The sequence below is a fragment of the Stegodyphus dumicola genome, chromosome 7 (genome assembly GCF_044657685.1).
Source record: "Stegodyphus dumicola isolate Sdum_Otavi_A_Nest chromosome 7, ASM4465768v1".
NCBI classification, from domain to species: domain Eukaryota; kingdom Metazoa; phylum Arthropoda; class Arachnida; order Araneae; family Eresidae; genus Stegodyphus; species Stegodyphus dumicola.
The window spans coordinates 121,765,091-121,786,266 of NC_140774.1; the positions used below are offsets into that span (position 1 = coordinate 121,765,091).

A 21,176-nucleotide genomic window follows, 5' to 3' on the forward strand; every position below is an offset into this window, starting at 1 on the left:
CGTCTTTCGAAATCTCCAATCAATCCTTGAAGATTGGCGAGGGAAAAGAACCTTTCAATATGAAATTAAATCTTCTCACCTTGAGGCCCATGCTTCAAAGTTAAAAATATAGATGTTAGTAAAAGCACTGTGAAACTGCAATCACATTTCTTACGTATAAGGGCCAATTTAATGCGTATACAGACTCTCTAGACTGCACAAAATGTTTCGTTTAGCCAACATTTTAGATGTGTGTTTTGAAATGATATTTATAGTGTACAAATGCCCTGGAAGCTACAGTTATTTGGTACTCACATGCTAGTTATATATCTTGCAGGTTATGAAAAGAGAATGAGATTCAGACACTCTGTAGGTATTTCCATAACTTTCTCCCGCAAACGCTTATAGGCGGATAGCATGGTGCAATGATGGACAGTTTATTGCAGCTTTTCTTAGTAAACTAGAAGAGCCAGTTTCAGAACCACGTATTAACTTTGGACCATCCGTGACTATAGCTGAAAGATTTCTTGTACCAAACGTATTCTATATATGTTGGATACTTATGCCGCCAGTTTCAACATTTCCTATAGCTGCATCACGGATATCTTGCTCTTGATTGCATTATACAATGCCTGCCATTTAAGCAACTCTTCATTGACTGGGTTAGGTTAGGTTATTTGAATATGGCTAGGCACACTAGGGCTATCTGCCTAAGAGGGGGGGGGATATCTTCGTGGAAGACTTTCTAGAGAAAAATTAGCTCGTATTCATGCTACCACAGAACGTAACTATGCAACCAGCCCTTTAGCCTGGATTCGTTCGAACTTAGGTAGAACTTTCTGCCCGTTGGTGGGGCTAGCTGTTCATTGATAGTAAAGTCTTTAGATTCGATTCATTTGAAGAATAGCAATTTCAATATGCCTGTTATATTAATAAATTCATTATCAGACATTGTAAATATGCAGAATCAGCAATGACAGTTTTTAACTTTTCTCATGAATGGGAATCTGTTTCCCTTATTCTTCTGGTGTCAGTCGAAAATTTCACTAAAGACTGTCTATCAAGTTTGGTAAACAGTCTTTAGTGGAAATTTCTATGTCTATCAAGTTTTGTAATGCAGACTGTCTGTAGGATATAATACTTATTAAAGTCATAGCAAATTTTTTTTCCTGATCCCTATCAAGTTTTGTAATGCAGACTGTCTGTAGGATATAATACTTATTAAAGTCATAGCAAATTTTTTTTTCCTGAATACATGTGACATTTCAAAACAGTATTTCTTTACAAATCCGACTTTAAATTACTTTTTTTTATTAAGTATTTCCACTAAGAACTGACGACGCGATACTTAGTTGCATGAGGCTGGTTTAGTAACGTTTTGAGGTTATATATGTTATTTACAAATGTTATTTATGTTATTAGATACAAAAAAGTCATTCAGGTGTACTTTGCTTATACGCAGCAAAGATATTCAGGTTTACTCTCCTTATTGTTTTTTCATTGAAACTTGCTTGATTCTGAATTTTTTTTTTTTTTTTTTCCTTCAGAGATCTTTCGCTTTACTCACTGCGCATAGAGCTTAAATGCTTAACGATTATCTCACATTGAAAACAGTAAAACATTTACAGTCGCTTTATAGGTGTCGTTGAATTTTCGGCTTTAATTGTTACATTAAGCTACCTCAGGAAACGATGCTGAATCAATGAAACTGCAGTTGTGGAGTAAATTAATAACATAGCATAACATAGCTAATAGTGCAGCATTAGGACTGAAAGGCACACTTCCCTCCTAGTTCTGCCTTATTGTGGTTTCGAGCTGAAACTGGATTAGTTTTAGTCATTTTTTGAGGAAAACTGAAAATTAATGATAAGAAATATAAAACTAAATTTTTGATTGGTTTGGTTTATTTGATTATGGCAAAGCACACTACGGCTATCTTCCTAAGGGAAGGGATGCCTTCGTGGAGGACTTTCGAAGGGAAACTTGCTCGTATACACGTTACATATGGGGAAAACCACGCAAACGCCTATGTAGCTAACTCTTTCGTCTGGAATCGAACCTAGGTCGAAACTACCAGTGTTCAGCGATTTTACCACTTTGCTGCTGGTGAACCTTAAAGTGTTTATATTTCGATTAAGGTTTATTTAAAGTTGCTCTGGGAAATGTTTTGCTAAGTCTCAATACATTTACTGTTGAATATTATGACTATTAAACATAAAATGTTGAATAAAATATAGTAAAATACTCGTATTCGGAGTAGGGAAGAATCCCAAATTACTTTTAAGAAGGATTTTAGACATTGAATAGTGTGGCAAGAACAGTAAAGATGTTACCATCAATGATCCCAAGTCACTAAATAGTGTAGGAAGTACAATAGGAGTAATAAATAGTGTAGGAAGAACAAGAAACACGTTACCACTAAATGATCCGAATTCACTATTAAGAGTAATTCTGGACGCTGAATAGTATCGTGAGAATAGAAACACGTTAATATAAATGATACCAGGTCACTGTTATGAGTGACTTTGGACACTGAAAGAGTGGTGAAAATAGGAAAAAACGTTACCACCAGTGATATCTAGTCATTATTATGAGTGATTCTGTACACTGAATGGTGTGGTGAGAACAGAAAATTTGTCACCCCAATGATCGAAAGTCACTGCAAAGAGTGATTAGGAGCCTCAATAGTGTGGTCAGAACGGAAACATTTTACTAATAATGATAGGTTTTTATAACTATAGTCCAGGATGTGATGGTGAAAACAAAGATCATGATATGATATCGAATAAGTTAAAGAAACGATGTCTAATATTAATGGAATGGATGAGAGATGAGGATTGAGGATGAGTGATGAAGTCAAGAAGGACATTTTAGTCCACAGAAACTAACTTAAGTGATGGTGAAGTAACCTAAGTGATGGTTAAAGCCAAAGAAGATCACTTAAGGAGTGAAAAACTAATCTTTTTGGATTTACCTTAGTATGAAGAAGGTAACTTCAAAATTTCTGCTCGTAAAGTCTAATGTGCGACAGATTGTTTACTGCTTACATATATTACATCAGCATATTATTCAAAATTACGAGAAAATAGCAATAAAATGGTAGCTTGATATATTTCTAAAAGTGCCGTCAAGTTGGAAGGCTGGGATCAAATAGTCATGACAGGATATAGATAAGGTAGCTGTTAAGAACTGGATGCAACTAGTTAATATCCAAGTCACTATCCTTTAATCCGGATACTATGATAATCTCCTTCTGGAGAGATATTGAAGAGGATTTACGCTTTCTGGGTGAGCATTATTATTTTAAACGGCGAAGTGGACGCTAATACGTTTTGTTCGTCAAAGGCGGAGGAGTTCATCTTGACCTGGGGACGGAAGTGCGATCAAAAAAGGTTTTTTGCACTGAAAACTGCCGGAGCAGAACCATTAAGGATAGCTTTTTTCTCGCCGAATCATCGACCAAGACGAACGTTCACCCCCGCCTCGTGTCGCAGCATCTGTCAACTGTGGTGTCCACTTTCTGCCATTAACCCTTCTTCGTTTTTTCCCTTTTTCCGCTTCAAATATTCCACAGCCTCCACCAAGACATGTAAAGAAACGTGCAAATGAATGGAAAACAGTAGAAAAATGAAAAAATAAAAGTCTCAAAACAGAAGTTTTCGAAGATAGCGGAAACAATGTTTAATAAGAATTCAAAGTACAGGATGTAAGTCGTGTCGCAAAACACAGACAACGTCATCTTTTTTCCCACCTTTCATTTTGGCGATTTGTTGGACTGTATAAAATACAGTTTGGACATTAAAAAGCAATTTAAGTTTAAACTGAGTTTATGTATTAGAAATAAACGACAGGGAGGAAGGCGATGCTTCTTTAATATTGAGTTGGCAAGTATTACCTGATTCTACTTATGGCTACTCTATTTTTCTTGGCATTTAACGATAACATATTTCCCTCTACATTGTGAAAATACACTAAACCCTCTTCTGGCGATTATCTACTTGTGGCGAGTATCTCTAAACGTTACCACTATTTCTAAAACTATAAATAAATATCAGTACCGAATATCATTTCTTAAGGATAAACACTTCCAAGTGTCTAGAACTGTTGGCTATCATCTTAGAGAGTGTTCATTGTAATCGTTTAGTTCAAATTAACTTTTGCACCACACTTTTTTTTGTAAGAAAAAGTCAACTGTAGTCGGTTACTTTAAAACAGACATTTCAAAGGCGTTGTGACCCTCCCTCATTCACTATCTTACCATGTATCGCCATTACTGTATAGTGAAGTTATTTAAAGATGCGAAATATTACGTTAATGATAAATTGCTAGGCATGCATGAAAGACATATAAGCACGCCACTTTCGATCTAAAATAATATGAAATTTGGCCATGTATTAATAATGATCTTTCTAGAAAAGTTATTCTTTCCTAGAACGGTGGTGGTGCCCCTCAGTGCAAGCAGCTTTTCCACAAACCACAAATTTGGCTGATGTTCATTCTAGAAAGCTCTTATTCTATAAAATTAAGCCTAAATGAAACACTGCAATATGTACAAACTTGAATACTGAAAATAAGTAAAAATTAGTGTACCGGATATTAATAATTATAAATATTATAATGTAATATCTAATATTTGGAAAATACAGGTTAGCTTTAAAGCACGGGTTTTGACCCTTTTTAAATTTTGTTCACATAGACAAGAATAAAAAGTGTATGTTCCACCATATTATGTAACAATATACGTACCAAAAAGAGCACCATTTTGAGAATGCCTTTAAATAAATTGTGTATAAATTGTACCACCAAAAATAATGTAATTTACCGTTAGTAGTATATGTACCGTATTTTGAGGAATCCTGGCTTTAAGGCATTTGTTTAAATGCAATTAAGCCATTCCTCTCATGCTTGCTTGTGACAAGATTTTCTTCTTTATATAGTTAAAAATTCAATTAAATTTGTTTGCGCTTGACAACGCATGAGTAGTTGTTTTCCTATTTAATATTTTTAAACGAAGCAATATGTTTTGGTTATAATTATGAGAAAAATAATTTAATAAACTCTTATCTGATTGCTAAAACGCCGTGAGTCACGATATAAACTTCAGGGGCAGTTAAACATCTAAATGACTGTAAAATTGAAAGAAGAAAGAGATTGATTTGAAAAAAGTCTCAGAAAGTGTAAAAGCAAAAACATTTTATAAATCATCCGGACTGCATCAACACTTACGCTACGCTCGAATTAAAATTCAACCATCTTTCCAGCTTTACGTTTCGCCTGCTCTTTCCAAGCTTTTCAAGAAAAATGTAAGTTTTAACAGAAAGGTGGGTGCATGCATATTAATGTAGAAGGTAAAAAATTATTATTACTCCCTTTATTAGTTTACATGTACGAGTACGGAATTAATTATGAATTCCTTTGTTCACTTTAGTATACTGTTTAAAACAATTAATTAACAACAAAGATTTCTCCAAATTTGCAAATGAAGCAGACTTTATATATTCGACAAACACTGGGCATTCACTGTTAGAAGACATGCAATGAATTTCTTTCTAATCATGCTCCGGATTAATACTACATTCTGCTTTAACCTGCATGAATATGAGTTAATTATATCAGCCTCTTTCAAATTCGAATACTGCTCCTAAAAATATATAAAAGTTCTTTTCAATAAATTTCAACCTCCAGTTTAAGAAAATATCGCAATTTGTTTTGAACAAAATATATTTGAAGAAGTTTTAAACTACAATTCTTATTTTACTTTATATTTTACTGAGAAAGATACCATTCTAATTACTCATATATATATATATGAGTAATTAGAATCATTTTTCTTTCAACATTTTCAAAAAAACATTTTGCTAGAAACAATTAATTGGTTTGAATTAAACTAAAGTGGTATAAACAATAAACTTATTCTAATTTTATCTAAAATAGTCTAGCCTCTTTTAATTCTTAGGTGTAGAGTCGTTAGGTTATTTTGAAGCAAGAGACATGCAAAATGCGCCATGCTCTCGCTGGGATTCGAATGCTGAACCTCTCGAGTATGCTTCCACTTAACCCCGAAGGCACGCGGGAAGATGGGAGAAAATATCTTATGCAGTACAATAAGGAAATTATTTTTGTTATGTTATTTTTACCCAACTAAGAATTCTTTTGTCCATAATTAGAGAAATCTGTCATCACGTGAAAAACAGAATTGAAACTAAGCTATATTTTGAATGAAAATACATAAATGAAAACTCTGTTCAGAATTAGATTGTAAGTAAAATATATAAGAAACAATACAAATACCTCCGACAAACACCAAAATATATCCTAAAGAACAATCGGTACTATAATAAAGGTGCTTGCTTTTCAATATAAAACATTAGCAATGAAATTTAATTTGATCTATGACTGAATACTATATTTTTTAAAATTCCGTTTAGAATTTTCACCCTGGTCAACGTTATTAGAAAAAAATAAGTAATTTGATCTTGATTTTACTGTTTTCCAGTATTTCTGAACTTGTTTGTACATTTGAGGAGAAATTATGAGAAACAAGTTACTAAAAAATTTAAATATTAACGAGTTGTGAAAGTCTGAAGTTATTATTAGCAGCTACAAGAAATAAATAGGAAAAAAAAAAAAAGAACTAATTACCTTTAAATCCTTTGCCCGTTAAGTAACGATCTTTTTTTAATGCTAAAAAGTCTTCTTGCATAAACATTTAAGCTCTAGAGTTTATCAAAATTAATAATTCATAAAAAATTTGTTTCACTTTATAAATTTACGGCTCAAATGCGGTTTTGCTTAGACAGCTTGACTATTTCCGAAATTTTACAAGCCTGACAAAATTTTTTCTTTGCATTCTCCAGAGTTTTGTTTAATGTCTCAAAATTTATGGACAATTCAGTCATTTAAAACTTGCTAAAGTATCTAAAACTTTACAGAATTCTAAGAAAATACTCACTCGTAAACTCGATCCTACTGCTTTGGAAGATTAAAATTGGACACATCTGCAGTCCATTGAATTCGTATCACTAAACAAGCGGAGTTTTCACCATTCTTCTCGAATTCTGTCTTGCTAATATTAAACAATATCACTCAACTTGCAAAAACTCACTATGAAAGAAGTTTAAAATTAGATTCATCTACCATACGCTGCACTGCCATTTCGAAACAAGTAGTTTCCACCTTGCTGAAACATCTTCAAATCCAGTTTTAACCCAAGTCCAGGTGATGTGATTTAAGAACTTTTACCTGAAGATGGTAATAAAATAGAATCGTTACCTAGAGTGCCTCCAATTAAGAGCCCGATAAATTAGAGCACGCACTTTAGTGATTGATGCAATCACCTTCAAATGCCTTGAGGTATGAATGCAGTGGATGTTAGCTATCTTGCAGATAACACAATCTGTAGGTATTCCTTTTGAAACACATTTTAATACATGATCATGGTCACTAATCAGAAACGTTTTCTTATTGAATGTTGTATGGATTTCTTGACTGCAGAATATCCACTTTGCGTTGACGTGGAAAATTGAGAGACAAGAAGAAAAAGCGGAAAATTCTCTGGGAGGGCAAGGGAAGGTGTGTGAAAATCGTGATTTCGGTTTGTCGATAAGCGATCGCTCGTGACCTCACCTTCCCCTGCCCTCCTCAAAACATTCGTTTCCGCGATGCAGTGGTAAACGCTTTTCAGGCCTTTTAACTGCAGTTCTGTCAGGGGTGGTCGCGTGGTTGAAAAGATGAATTTACCATGCTCAAGAAGAGGGTAAAGTTCGAAGCATCAATTAACGCCCAATTTGCTTAGAGGAAGAGAGAACTAAGTAAATAACCTAATATATATTCCAGCAATACTTCTCATCAAGCTTCTTTAACAATAAATACGGACACTGTGTTACTTGATTCTATTAATGCAAAAAGAGCACGTACGTTTTTTTCGAGTCGAAATTCTTCATTTGATGGATGAGGAGGTTTCTTAAGCCATGTTTTGGCAATAATTAGCAAACAACTCACTATATTTAGCCAGTTTCCTTCACTCTGCCTTCAAGATTGCATGGACAAGGAGAATGACTTTGAGAGGAAAATGAAATACGGTGTATTCTGCTAAATATTCATGCTTGGTGTGTGCTAGCGGAAGACATGTAATAGAACAAAATGAAACTACAAAGCAATTAAGTTTTGAGTAAAGCCGAACGAAAATGTATTTGCTCCCTGAACGGAGGGTGTTCATGAATTCTCTAACATGCGGAAAAACCCGTATTATCTGAATACACATTACCCATATAAATATATCATCTAAGCTTTCCTAACCGCCATAAAGTCGGAAAATCGAACTTAAACTATTCAGTTTGTTTCAAACGACAAATAGATAACTCCAGCAAAAGAATATGATAAAATACTACTATATCATACTAGTATTGCAAATTAAGTTTTGAATAAAGCCGAACGAAAATGTTTTTGCACCTTAAACAGAGGGTGTTGATGAGTTCACATCTGTTTTATGTTTACAGCACATGAAGTGCATTACATGAACCCAGCAACACGGCAAATTTAATGTTTATGCCATAAAACTGATAAATATGAAATACGAAATGGTTTATAAATGTGAATTAAACAGTGTAATGAAGTTGAAATTATATTATTTTACTCTGTCACGAGTATTGAGACAGCGACAATACTAAATTTCGAATTAAAATTCGAAAATACTAAATTTAAATACTATTAATAAAATAAGAATCTTATTTTCTTATAGTAGCGTTGCTATATACCAAGAAAAGTAAATATTTTGTTTTCCTGCTTCATTTCGCTATTAGTTAAGAATAAGAATTATTAAATTAAAATTTTTCCTCACAGGAAAGTAAGCTGCAAAACATAATTATTCTCATTTAATTTCAGAAGCTAACTTTGTAAAACTTACTAATACGTTTTTGCTGATGTTAAAAATCTATCCTTTACATCTGTTGTTTGGTCTGCTTCACCAGAATATGTAGATAAGAGGAGTGTTAGATAGGTGCAAGAATCTGGGTTTAAGACAGAAAAGATACGCAACTTCAGTCGGCTGTCAAGAAACTCCTCTGTTTATATCTGATATCAGCAATACCTCTTCCAGTTTGTGAGTTTATGCCTTTATTTTGAATATCAATCAGTAGTTCGAGAAATTAACTGAGATAGGTATAAATATATAGCTGATTTTGCTGTTGAACTGAGTTTTATATGGTGTAAGTGCGAAGAACATGATATATAATTAATAAATTTAATACATAAAACGTTGATCATAAAAAGAAAAAAAAATTAGCAAGCCATCTTACTAAGAAAACTGAACATTAATATGATAAACTGGGCCCCCCCCCCAAAAAAAATGAAAAGTAAGAAAAATACATGCTAACACTTAACAACTCATCGAAAATTCTAAGCATATGCTGCTTTCCAAATTTTTGCAAGTTTGGTCTTGAAGTGGTGTGTTGGTGTATTTAATTATGGCAAAGCTCACTAGGGCTATCTGCCTAAGGGGAGGGATGCCTTCGTGGAGGACTTTCTAAGGGAAACTGGCTCGTATACACGTTACACATGGGGAAAACCACGAAAACACCCATGCAGCCAGCCCGTTCGCGGGATTCGAACCTCGGACCGAACTACCAGTGTTCAGCGACTTTACCGCTCGGCCGCTGGTGGGTGTTGAATTGTATATGTCGGAAGCGCGAAGAAAAGGATGCTTAATTAATAAAGCTAAAAACACAAAATGGAATGGGCAAACAGAAGTCAGGTCAACAGCAGACAGGTAGACTGCGAGCTCAGCGGGAAAGTAAAGAAACCTTAACAAAGCCTTTTGAGCGACCGTTACAATCTGAACCTTTTCTTTCCCCCCTTTTTTTTTTTTTTTTTTTTCTCTAATTCTAATTTTGTAGATCTCTTTCTCCTTCAAAATGTATTTCTTTGTACTAAACGGGAGTACTAATGCTGCGAATTGACCTATTCAATAGAAACTTCTTGAGTTACATGAGTTAATATAATGGAACTTGTGTTTAATGAGATAAAAGAGTGCTTAAATTTATTTTAAATAATTCTCTTGTGCTTTGAGCTCTGAATCGATTCCAGAGTGTTAATTTTTCATAAGCGTACGCCACAATCATTTGACAATAATCATGCAATATTATCCTTGTTTAGGTAAACCGAATATTTACTTGTGAGGTCGGCTTTGTTTTTCCTGTAGGGTCTGCTCCGGATTTTGAACTGGGCGTTGCGGAGGCGCCTCTTATCGTCGTTCAGAAGTAGTTCAGAGAAAGGGGCGTTCAGTCACGAAGCCGACCTGCAATCGCATTTTGGGATCGGGAACACCAGCCGGGTTTCTACACACCCACTTCACACCGCGTTTTTAAACGAAACCAGGGAAAGGAAACAAGTATATTATGCACCAAAGGAAAAAACAGTTTAGCATAAATCGGATCTAGAAAACTAATCAGAAAGGAGGCATGTGCAGTGGGTATAAATATACCGAAAGACCTATGAGAAATATATCACAGTAAATTTTTGAGGCTACTGCTTATCAAATTCCTCCCGGTTATTTCCTAAAAAATAACCGGGAGAGAAATACGTAAGAAAAACTGAAAAATATATATATTGCGAAGATAAATACAATCAAGCCTCGATAAGCATTTATTAAGAATTACGCATAAAGCAATGCGATATCCAGGGTTAAAAAACTGTTCCTTACTTTTTCATGTTATTATGTTTTTCAACATTATTTTTGGCTGCTTTATACCTTTATTTAAAAAATAAAATAATCTGTGTAAAATTAAAAGAAGAATTAAAGGTTTGAAAAAAAATTTTAAAAATAAACGCAACTAAATCAACAGGACTTTATTGATTTACAGTCTTAAGGAAAAAATTCAGCAAATTCGTTCGTTCTTAATCTTGTCAAATTGTGCAACCCCATGCATATTTCTAAATTGAGCCGACAGTTAGGAAACTGCAAAAAAGTAACAAAATCTAGATTCGTTACGTTAAAAATAATTCCAAGAATATTAAACCTTTCGCGAAAGGAAATTAAATTTTATTTCTTAAAATCAGTATTTGCATAAGATTTTCCTAGGTTACTGCTTGGCCATAATGCGTACAAGGAAGCAGAAGTTAAAGGAATTCAGATTATGACGCCGTTTTATCTCTCATCGAAAGGCGTCAGATAAATATGATTGTGGAAAATAAAAGAACTTAGTAGTAACAATTAAATAAATAAAATTGCAATCTCAAAACGATGCAGTAAACGGAGGGTTTTCTTACATAAAGACGGAGAAAGACTATTTAATATATATGTTATCGGCAAAGTTTGAAATCCGGCAATCTATAAAATGCCCAGGCACTGCATATAACGCCTAAAACCAGCCGGCAATGTATGAAACAATTCCTATTTCACACATTTCCTAGGCATTCTGTAAAATGCCAAATGACAAACCGGCAGAGTATGAAATATATTTCCGATTCGTTTTGAAGAACCGAAACTGCTTATTAGAAGTTAATAAATGATGTAAAAAGGCCAAAATGACTACTCAGAAGGAACCATGGGACTACTGGCTGCTTAATCGCTAGGATGGGATATTTGTGGAAAACAAAAGTACATTCATTTACCCTGTTAAAGAAAGCGTCGGTACTATACAGTATTACGTCACGGACGCCGAGTCATTTTCCTCATTTCATGAAAACTCATTGGAGTACTGGACACGGACGTGTCAGAATGTTCATAGAATGTTCTACAAAATACAAAAACGTTACAAGTAATGATATTGAACTGTACAACTGGCTTTGTGAGCCCTGCCAGAAAAACAAAAAGGTATTAAAAAGGCCATTGATGGGGAACTTATGATTGTTCCTGAATGTAATTTCCGTTGTCAGGTAGATCTTACCGATTCCCAGTCTCAGCCAGATAGCAAACTTATTATGTTGTATTAAGTTCATCTCACTAATTTTTTTGTTACGTATTTCGAATAACAGTTTTTTAATGGCACTCTTTCATTAATTTTTCAAAATAGCGTTTGTATTTTTGAGGAATGAACGCCTTTTAAATAATAGCCGTATCACAACCTTTTTTTCATACTTTGTCTAAAGAGCATTTGCCATTCTATTAAATGCCTAGGTATTATATACAATGCCTAGGAAAAGTATATAATAATTCTCATATTTCATACTTTGCCTAAAATCGTCCAGCATTGTATACAATGCCTAGGCATTCTGTAGAATGCCGGCGTTCCATATTTTGCCGGTAGCATATGTTGTATAAGTAACTGAGATATTTTTTGGAAAAAAAAATGAAGTGATAAACGGAGTGACAGGATACGACGTAAAGAGATTTTATTGCTATGCTTTTTTATTACACATTTTGACAGATTAAAAAAAAAATTTTTTTATCCCCAGTTTTTTTTTTCTCAAGCATAATAAATTCTAATAAAAGAACAAAAACATCTTGCGTCATATTTATCAAACTCTTATCAATCTGGCAATATATTACACAAAAGAAAGTTTTTTTTTTTTTCTCTTAGAAACATCTTGTTAATATTTACGATTTATATATTGATCAGCAAACTGAGCCTTAACTGTTTGAAGCGACAAATATTAATTTTACGTCATAAATTTCTAATTATATGTCGTTAAATTTAAATTAATAGAAAATATAAATGAAAATTATCTTGTAGGTAATGCGAAGTGAAATTTAGGAAGGAAATGTGCATCATGGTAGTAATTATTAACTGTAATTTGTAAATAAAAACACTGGAATAGCCTATTAAAATGTAAAATAAAAGAATAAAATAAGAGAATTATTGCTGACAAAAAAACGAAAAAATCGTTAGCAGGTGGGAGTGCAAAAGCAGATTGATACAGCTCGAGCTCAGCGAAAGAGAGCTTAACAAATCCTTTTCGGCGATCGTTAAAATCTGAAACTTTTCAGATTTTTTTTTTCTTTTTTAAAATTAATAAAAGTATTAAAAAGAAAAATTTTAAACATTAATAACAAACAGTTTTCAATTAAAGAAAACATTTCTATGATCTTCAAATTATTTCAAGGCTTTTATTAAGATTAAATAAGGGTTATTTAAATTTCACTGCAGTGTATTTTAATTTCTGGTATGCAAACCACAGAGATACATAGACAACATCTTGAATTAACAAAATCCTTCTCCACTTCTGTCTTGCATTGATTTTTCTATGAATTCTTTCTGTTTCAAATATGAGAGATAAATAGACCGAAACCTATTATCCGAAATGGATGCCGAAATACTACAAACACCTGTGCTTTCACTGGAATATGAATCTACACCCACAGAACTAACCAATCTATTTTCCGATAAGCAAATACTGTTCTAGTTATTTTTATAATGGGAATCTACACAAAAGAGAAATTTAAATTACTTTTTTTATGCTAAGCTGATAAATGTGCAGTAAAATTTCAAGAAGGCCAGGAAGAACACGGAAGAAAAACTTACATATTCTCGGAATTAAAATGTTCAAAATTTAAATAAAAAACGAGGATAGATAAATAAATATATAAAACTGAATTATTTCATGTTTTATTTATTATTGCTGTCTTCGTTGTTGTTTTTGTTAGACATTTAGCCTTTTAGTTTTCATTATAATCTCATATATTTAAATATTCATTCGAACCCTTTTAGAGCATGTACATACAAATGAAATAAAAGAAGTTACAAATCAGGTGCGAGTACGATTGATTACATTTGAAATTTGTGACCTTAATCGAGAACAGATTTCTTGATTTCCTGTCCGATAATAATAAGCTGCTAAGAATTTAAAATATATCTGGTTCAAGAGAATGAAATTTAGTCAGAAAAGTTAATTGTTAACGCAATTTGAAAGGGAAAAAAAAGTCTGAAAGCTTTCAGATTTTATTCAGATTACGCCTCAAGGAGCATGTTTTACATTTACACACACATACAAGTTCAAGAGCATTTGAGGTAATGCCCCTTTGAGCTAAAAATATATAGAAACAGCATATCTTTAGAATTTCCGACGGACAGTCTCTCACGCCGGAGATAAAATTTTTTTTTTCCGTACAGTGTTGCCCTTGCTCGCTTTGAAATCGTTGAGTTTTATAATCGAAAATTCGTCAACGTTTTACAAAATATTAAATAGATAATAAAACAAATTCCAAATTCGGGCTTCTAGGTGTTTATATTCAGGTGGAGGACTATGTTATTCAAAATTTGACGGCTCTAGGTACCGTTGTTTTTTCACAATCCATTCATGTAAGTTCTTCATTATTTAATTTATTTAAATGTAATACAGGGCGATAATATTTGGTGGCAACAATTTGAACAATTTATAGCAAACCGACGCAAAATACCATTTTGAGACTAATTGCCCGTCTGGGGAAAAGCCCTTTGGGCTAAAAAAGGCCTCAGATAATGAATTAATTTTAATACTCGTATGAATCACCCAAAAAACCTTAGTTTGACGTGGATTTTGAACAAGAGTTGAGTTTTATTCAAAATCTACACCAAGCAAAATTTCTTTTGCCCTTCTTCCTAATTTTAAATTTTACTTTGGCCTCTTTCTCTTCCAATGTAACTAATTAAAATAATATTGAAGTAATTTTTAATTAAAGATAATTAAAACTGAAATATATTTAAAGAAATAGTCAATTATAGTAAAACTAGGCTAAATGAGATTGAAAAGTCATTTCATAATATTTGATGCGTAATGAGAAATGAGTAATTCAGTATAAATGAGAATTTTTTCGCATGTTTATTGGCATAATTAAGTGCAGAAAAATCGATTTCTGTTTTCGGTATTTTTTTTTTTTTTTTTTTTAAATCTGAAAGGTTTCAGATTTTAAATTACGTCCAAAGGGGCGTTTTTTAACGTTTTGTGTGTTACCTTTATTTATTAAATATAATGTTCTTTGCACTTAAACCATGAAATTCAGTTCAATAGAAATGTCGCAAAATAATTTTAAAATGAGCTTATTTTTAGAATTTCCGATACACAGTTCCACGCGCTGGAGATAAAAAGGTTTCTTTTCCTCCTTAGAGGGTTGCCATTGCTCGCTTTTAAATCGTTGAGTTTGTTATTCAAAAACTCGGTAAAATTTTACAAAATATGAAATCAATAATAAAACAAATTCCAAATTTCAAATTTGGTCTTCCACATGCCCATATTCGTTAGAGGATTACGTCATTCAAAAATTCGATGGCTCTATGTACCGTTGTTTTATCACAATACGAGAAATACACATACATTTATGCAGATTTTTCATTATTTAATTTCTTCAAATATAATGCAAGACTCTAACATTTGGCGGCAACAGTTTGAAAAGTGATTCGCCGTTTATAGCGATTCAACGCAAAATCTCAAAACGAAAACAATAGTCCTTCAGAGACAAAGCCCCTTTAGACATTAAAAAAATAAATAAATAAATAAATAAAAATAATAATAAAATAAATAAATAAATAAACTGTGAAACATTTCATTACGAATATTTGATTAAAAACACAGGAGAAAATATTAAACATTAGCATACTTAACTACTAGTTTTAAAACAGTTTCAAATATTTTTGCTCCTTTTCAAATTGAATTGAAAAGAAGCAAAAGCATTCCTCGTAAGCAAAAGCAAGTTTCGTATTTTTCTCAAAAACAAAATTCATCACAAAGTTTTGAATATAAAAATTTTTTTGATGAAATGTAGTTAGCTCTTGTTTGCTTGTTTTTCTTTTTAGGCCATTTCTCATTTAAAATACGAATTTAATGAAGATTATTATCTCATCTCCTGGATACGATCAAATCTCGCTTCAATGCTTTGAAACGATTTTAGTGCTGCCATCTGTCGTCGTCTCTGGAACTCTCATACACAACAACATTGGTTTGCCCCCACCATAATATAAACATTATTTTTCAGATAAATTAATCTGTCAAAATACAATATGTTTCTATAACTCAGTCATAATTTATGGGTGAACATAATTGGGTAGCATTCTGCTCTATATGAGAAATAATTAGCAAATAATACTTTAGATTAACGTTCGACATTCTTGAAACTAATGTAATATTAATTCAAATAATTACATTCTGTATTATTTAGTCCAGACAAACTAAAATATCGCCTTAAGTCTGTTTACTGTGCTTTGAATGAATCTTTGGTAAAAAAAATGTTTTTGTGATATTTATGTTTGAAAAGTTTACATCAAGAGTTCGTTAATTTTTTCTTAATTTCTTTTAAATATCAGGAATATTACATATGTCTAGTAGAAATTAATAATTTTTATTGGTTTGTAATTTGTGTCAGAAAATGATTAGATAGATTACTAAAATCAGATCTTAGATATAGACACAAACCTGTGTTCGCTTCCCTTCATTTCGTGATACCGCAGAGCAGTAGTCTCAAACTCAAATTGCTTGCTTGATCTGAAAGCAACTGTTAGACCAGAACATTTTTTAAACAAAATTTAAGAATACTTTTAACAATAAATAAATAAATAAATAAAAAATCTGAAAGCTTTCAGATTTTACATTACGCCCAAAGAGGCGTTTTTTTTTTTACATTTTGTGTGTTACCTTTATTTATTAAATATCATGTTCTTCGCAATTAAACCATAAAATTCAATCCAACATCAATATCACAAAATATTTAAAAGAGCATATCTTTAGAATTTCCGATACTCAGTCTCGCGCGCCGGAGATAAAAATGGTTATTTTCCCGTACAGTGTTGCTATTTCTCGTTTTGAAATCGTAGAGTTACTTAATCAAAAATCCATAAATGCTTTATAAAATATAAAACAGATAATAAAACAAATTTAAATTTCAGATTAGGGCTTCCAGATGCCCATATTCGGAGGAAGTTACGTTATTCAAAATTTGATGTTTTTAGGTACCGTTGTTTTATCACAGTGCGAGAAACATAGATACATTTATGCAGATTCTTCATTATTTGATTTCTTTAAATATAATATAATGCTCTAATATTTGGTAGCAACAATTTCAAAAGTGATTCTCCGTTTATAGCGAATGGGCGCAAAATGCCAAAACGAAATTAATAGCCCTTCTGAGCTAACGCTCCTTTGGACTAATAAATAAATAAACTCTAAATTCCACTTACGTAATATTTATCAAAACATACATAAATAATAACTATAAAGCAAAGGAAAAAACTTAAATTTATATTTAGTTTCTATATGAGCTCTAAAAGAAACTTCTATTAGTTATACTTTGTAATTCAAATGCACTGACAGCTAAATATTAAATTTCAGACTGATATTTATTTCAGGCAACCCCAATATCTTAAATTAATCACTAAGTAACTATAACCAGAAATTTTAGAATACTGAAGCTACACCAGTTAGGGTTGGCAAACTAAATGTACTGACTGTATAAACTTGAGAAATCATTTTGCATTACCCTACTCACGAAGCCTGAAGTACAAGCACAAAATGATAAAACCACAACTTATTCATTCTTATCATTTTTCCTTCAACGCCAGTTTCACACAAAAGCTCAGTCCACATTTTTATGTGTCTAAAATTATAAGCACCGTATCTCGAAAAAATACATAATAAAAATGTATTTGATTTCCAGAAAAATAAAATCCTCAGAAATAAGGTAAACCATGTAACAAGGAATAAGGTGTTCCATGATCTGTCTACTAACAAAATTACTGTAAAAAAACTTTACTTGTCATTGCTTTTACATTTAAATATGTCTAATTTTGCAGCTTACTTCTAAATTTTTATTGTCCCAAATATATTAATAACAGCGTAAATCTACAGTAGCTAGGCGTTAGAAGCACTCGCAATGTGCAAACGTTTTCAGTGGCCCATCATCCAGAAATGTTAGAAAAATCTACCATAAAGAATCACTGAAATGTTTTCTAACCACGATCTACGAATACATGCTAAACACAAAACATATAAATCAAAAAGCTAACCATTAGCTACGAATACAGTATTAATCACGAAACGTTTACAGCAAAAAATTGTTTTTGTTTTTGAACTTAAAAGAAAACTAGTTGATCGTTGCAGTAGTGAAAATAAACATTGAATAAATACTGTACTAATAATTCTTGACAATTTCTACGAAAAGTAAAGCCTTGTTTTTTTCGCATGACGCATTTTGTTCGGCTGCTAAATTGACTAATAGAGTAAAAATTATAATGTTGAAACTCCTTGCGAAATGTGTACATATTGTTGGTGACTGAAGCTCGATTTGTGCTCGACATTTCGAGGCGAATGAGTCACACATGGAAATAAGGAAGCGATTAAAGTTTGTAGGTCAGAACGCGTGTATAGTTCCACAATACTTCTTAATCCACCTGAAGACAGATTTGCGCGTCCTTCAAGTGTGCGTCTAAAGTCCGCTCTTGCGCATTACTGTGTAATGCAATTCTATAAAGCAAGACAATAATGCGTAAGTTTGGGAACTACCATTGCAGAATTTTTCTCTCTAATTTTAAATTTCAGCTTGAAGTCGACTTAGCTCGAAATATATAGATCTCGAATTCCGCAATATGCCAAGGTGTGGCGTGTGTGATTTCCATGGTAAAATTTGAAAGGTAATGTTTACAAAGTTAAAAAATAAAACAGGAAATATTTTGAAAAGTGTTGCAATCTCACGCTTCTTCTTTTATTTTTATAAGTATATTGCACAACCGAAAATTTTATTGAGCAAGAATTAATTTGCTCAGATCTCTAATAATTATCGAATGCTGTCTTTTTATGTAGTAACATCAGTGATGAATTAAGAGGAATGTTAAAAACTCAGATTGTTTTCTTTAATTTATTGAAATAGGGTTAAAGATAAAATAGGAACACAGAAATAATAATAACAATATAATAACCACTGCATTCTGAAAATCAAAATTATACATGCTTGTCAACCAGTATAAAAACCAGTAGTTTATATTGATCTTTTCTTATTGATATTTAAAATTCAATGAAAATGTGATAATTGAGCCTTATCAGGTTCTTCGCAGTATTTTTTCCTGTGTATTCGTAAAACTCATTTTACAAAGTTGCACATCAAAAGAAATATCTTAAAAGTTTATTTAGAAAGTCAATGAATATAAATAGTTAATATATATATATATTTATACTCTATGAGGTATTTTCACCTTTTTTTCCGCATGCCTTCGTGGTGTAACAGGAAACACTCTCGACGCATATTCGGGAGGTCCGAAATTTGAATCCTGGAGAGGGCACTCCACTTTTTCCCGTTTCTGCATCGATATAACCTAATGACTCTAGAAGTGGTGCCCGAACAAAAAGTGGTGGACGATAATTAGTCATCATCAGGATTTGGCGATTGAGTCCTCTAATACCTAGTCGCCCTTTGAAAAGGAGAGCATATTAGGCATTTTCACCTTGCTTTTCGCCTGCCTTGATGGTGTAATTGGAAGCATGCTCGCCGCGTGTTCGAGAGGTCTGGAGTTCGAATTCCGCCGAAGGTACTGTACAATATTTCACGCTCCTGCATTGATATATCCTAATGGCTCTACAACTGCCTGTAGGAAATTAAGGTTGATCCTTTTTGCTTTGGCAAAAAAAAGTTTCATTTTTAATACAGAATGGTTAGCAATCATTAAAACCTGATTACATAGGACAGCTATAGCTGTAAACGCAAAATGACATTACATCGTGTGTTGAGGTGTTATCCCCTATCATTAATAATCTATGACTGATCACGGAATGCAAATTTTTGTAAACTCTCACTTTATAGTGATCAAAATTTCATATGCCCATATTGATTAGATGCTGTGTCCACATGAGTATATTCGTAAATCTCCGAGATTTATTTTTTGAGAAGTTTCATATCGCAGATTTTCACTCAATGTGTGCCTTTGTTTTTCATCATATCCCAAAGAAAGAAATCATCTGCAAGAAGGAAGAGATTTTGTAACTGCGGTAAAGGTTTGATACCTATATGTTCTCGCTTTCATTGCCACTGTACAATAAGGCAATTATTTTATAAAATTATATAAAGATATGATAAAATTATGAATAGCAGAAAAATACCGATATTTTAAAATTATTGTTAAATGGGGGTGATCTCTAAACTGGCCAGCTTTTCGCTTTGAAAAATCTCTCTTTTCTTCATATTTATAAGTACCAGCTCATGCAGATGGAATCGTAAATTCTCAAAGAAAATCTAGTTATTATCCCTTTTTAGTACAATTGTGTCTTCTTACGTCTGCCGAATACTAATGCCATTAATACTACTGCCATATGCCATTAATACGATACTTTATATTGTAAATTTTGTATGCCTATTTACAGCATGCATTTATGTTGTTAGTATAATAAGGAAATTTGCTATTATTCATTTATTATTTTACACTGAAAAATAATAACTAAGGGTTTTAATTTAATTTTGCTTTACCATTAAAATATTAAATCTTTCAGCTTCATATATTCGCTTAAAATTATTAATTTGGTTTTATGGAGATAAATGTTTTTAATATCATTAATAAAAATATATGAGTAATTAGCATCTTTTTGAATTTTTCTGTAATAAAAATGAAAAAAGAGTAAAATTATGTTGACAATTCCTTCCTGAATCTAAGAATTAACTTTGAGATTTTTATGAAAGTTATTAAGTTAGGTTCGATAGAACTACGTCAGGAATTACTGGGCATGTGTTACATTAAATGGTTTTAGATAAGTACCACAGGAAAAAATAACGGTCAAAAGAAATATCAGGACCACATTCAAAGTTTTTTTTACTGATGGAAATAGTTTTTTTCCCCACATTTTTATATGTCTCGATCATTAAGATTAAACTTATAAATTATTCTTATTACTAAGGATAACTTAATAATAAATCTAATCCTTATGATTATATTAGTATTAAGATTAAATTTATAAAGTTACAAATATATATATAAAACTCGCGTGACATATTTTCAGATATTTGATTATCTCACAGATTCTGCGGAAGTTTAAAGACATTTTTCGGATGTTCTACTTACTATATCATAATTTCTATAATATTATATATATATATAGAGAGAGAGAGAGAGTTAAAAAAAAAAAAAAAAAAAAAAAGATAAATTTTAATCAATCTTTCTGAGGGAAAAGGTATAAGGTGGGGAATGTTTAAGATGCCTTAAAAATGCTTTAAGGTGTCTTAAGTGAATTTTTAGAGTAGTCAAAGATGGCAATCTAAGTTTCTTGTACGGGAAGTTAAAAACCTTTTAAAAAAATGGTGTAAGCATTAAAAT

General features: G+C 32.1%; 1 protein-coding gene and 1 long non-coding RNA gene across 6 annotated transcripts in view; one reads left to right on the forward strand and one right to left on the reverse strand.

Annotated features, from left to right (window-relative positions):
- The window catches only part of LOC118185904 (uncharacterized), a 189,376-nt gene that overhangs the window by 104,961 nt on the left and 63,239 nt on the right, over positions 1–21,176 (reverse strand). The window lies entirely within an intron of this gene.
- Positions 1–21,176, forward strand: part of LOC146996333 (uncharacterized) — a 343,935-nt gene that overhangs the window by 21,884 nt on the left and 300,875 nt on the right. The window lies entirely within an intron of this gene.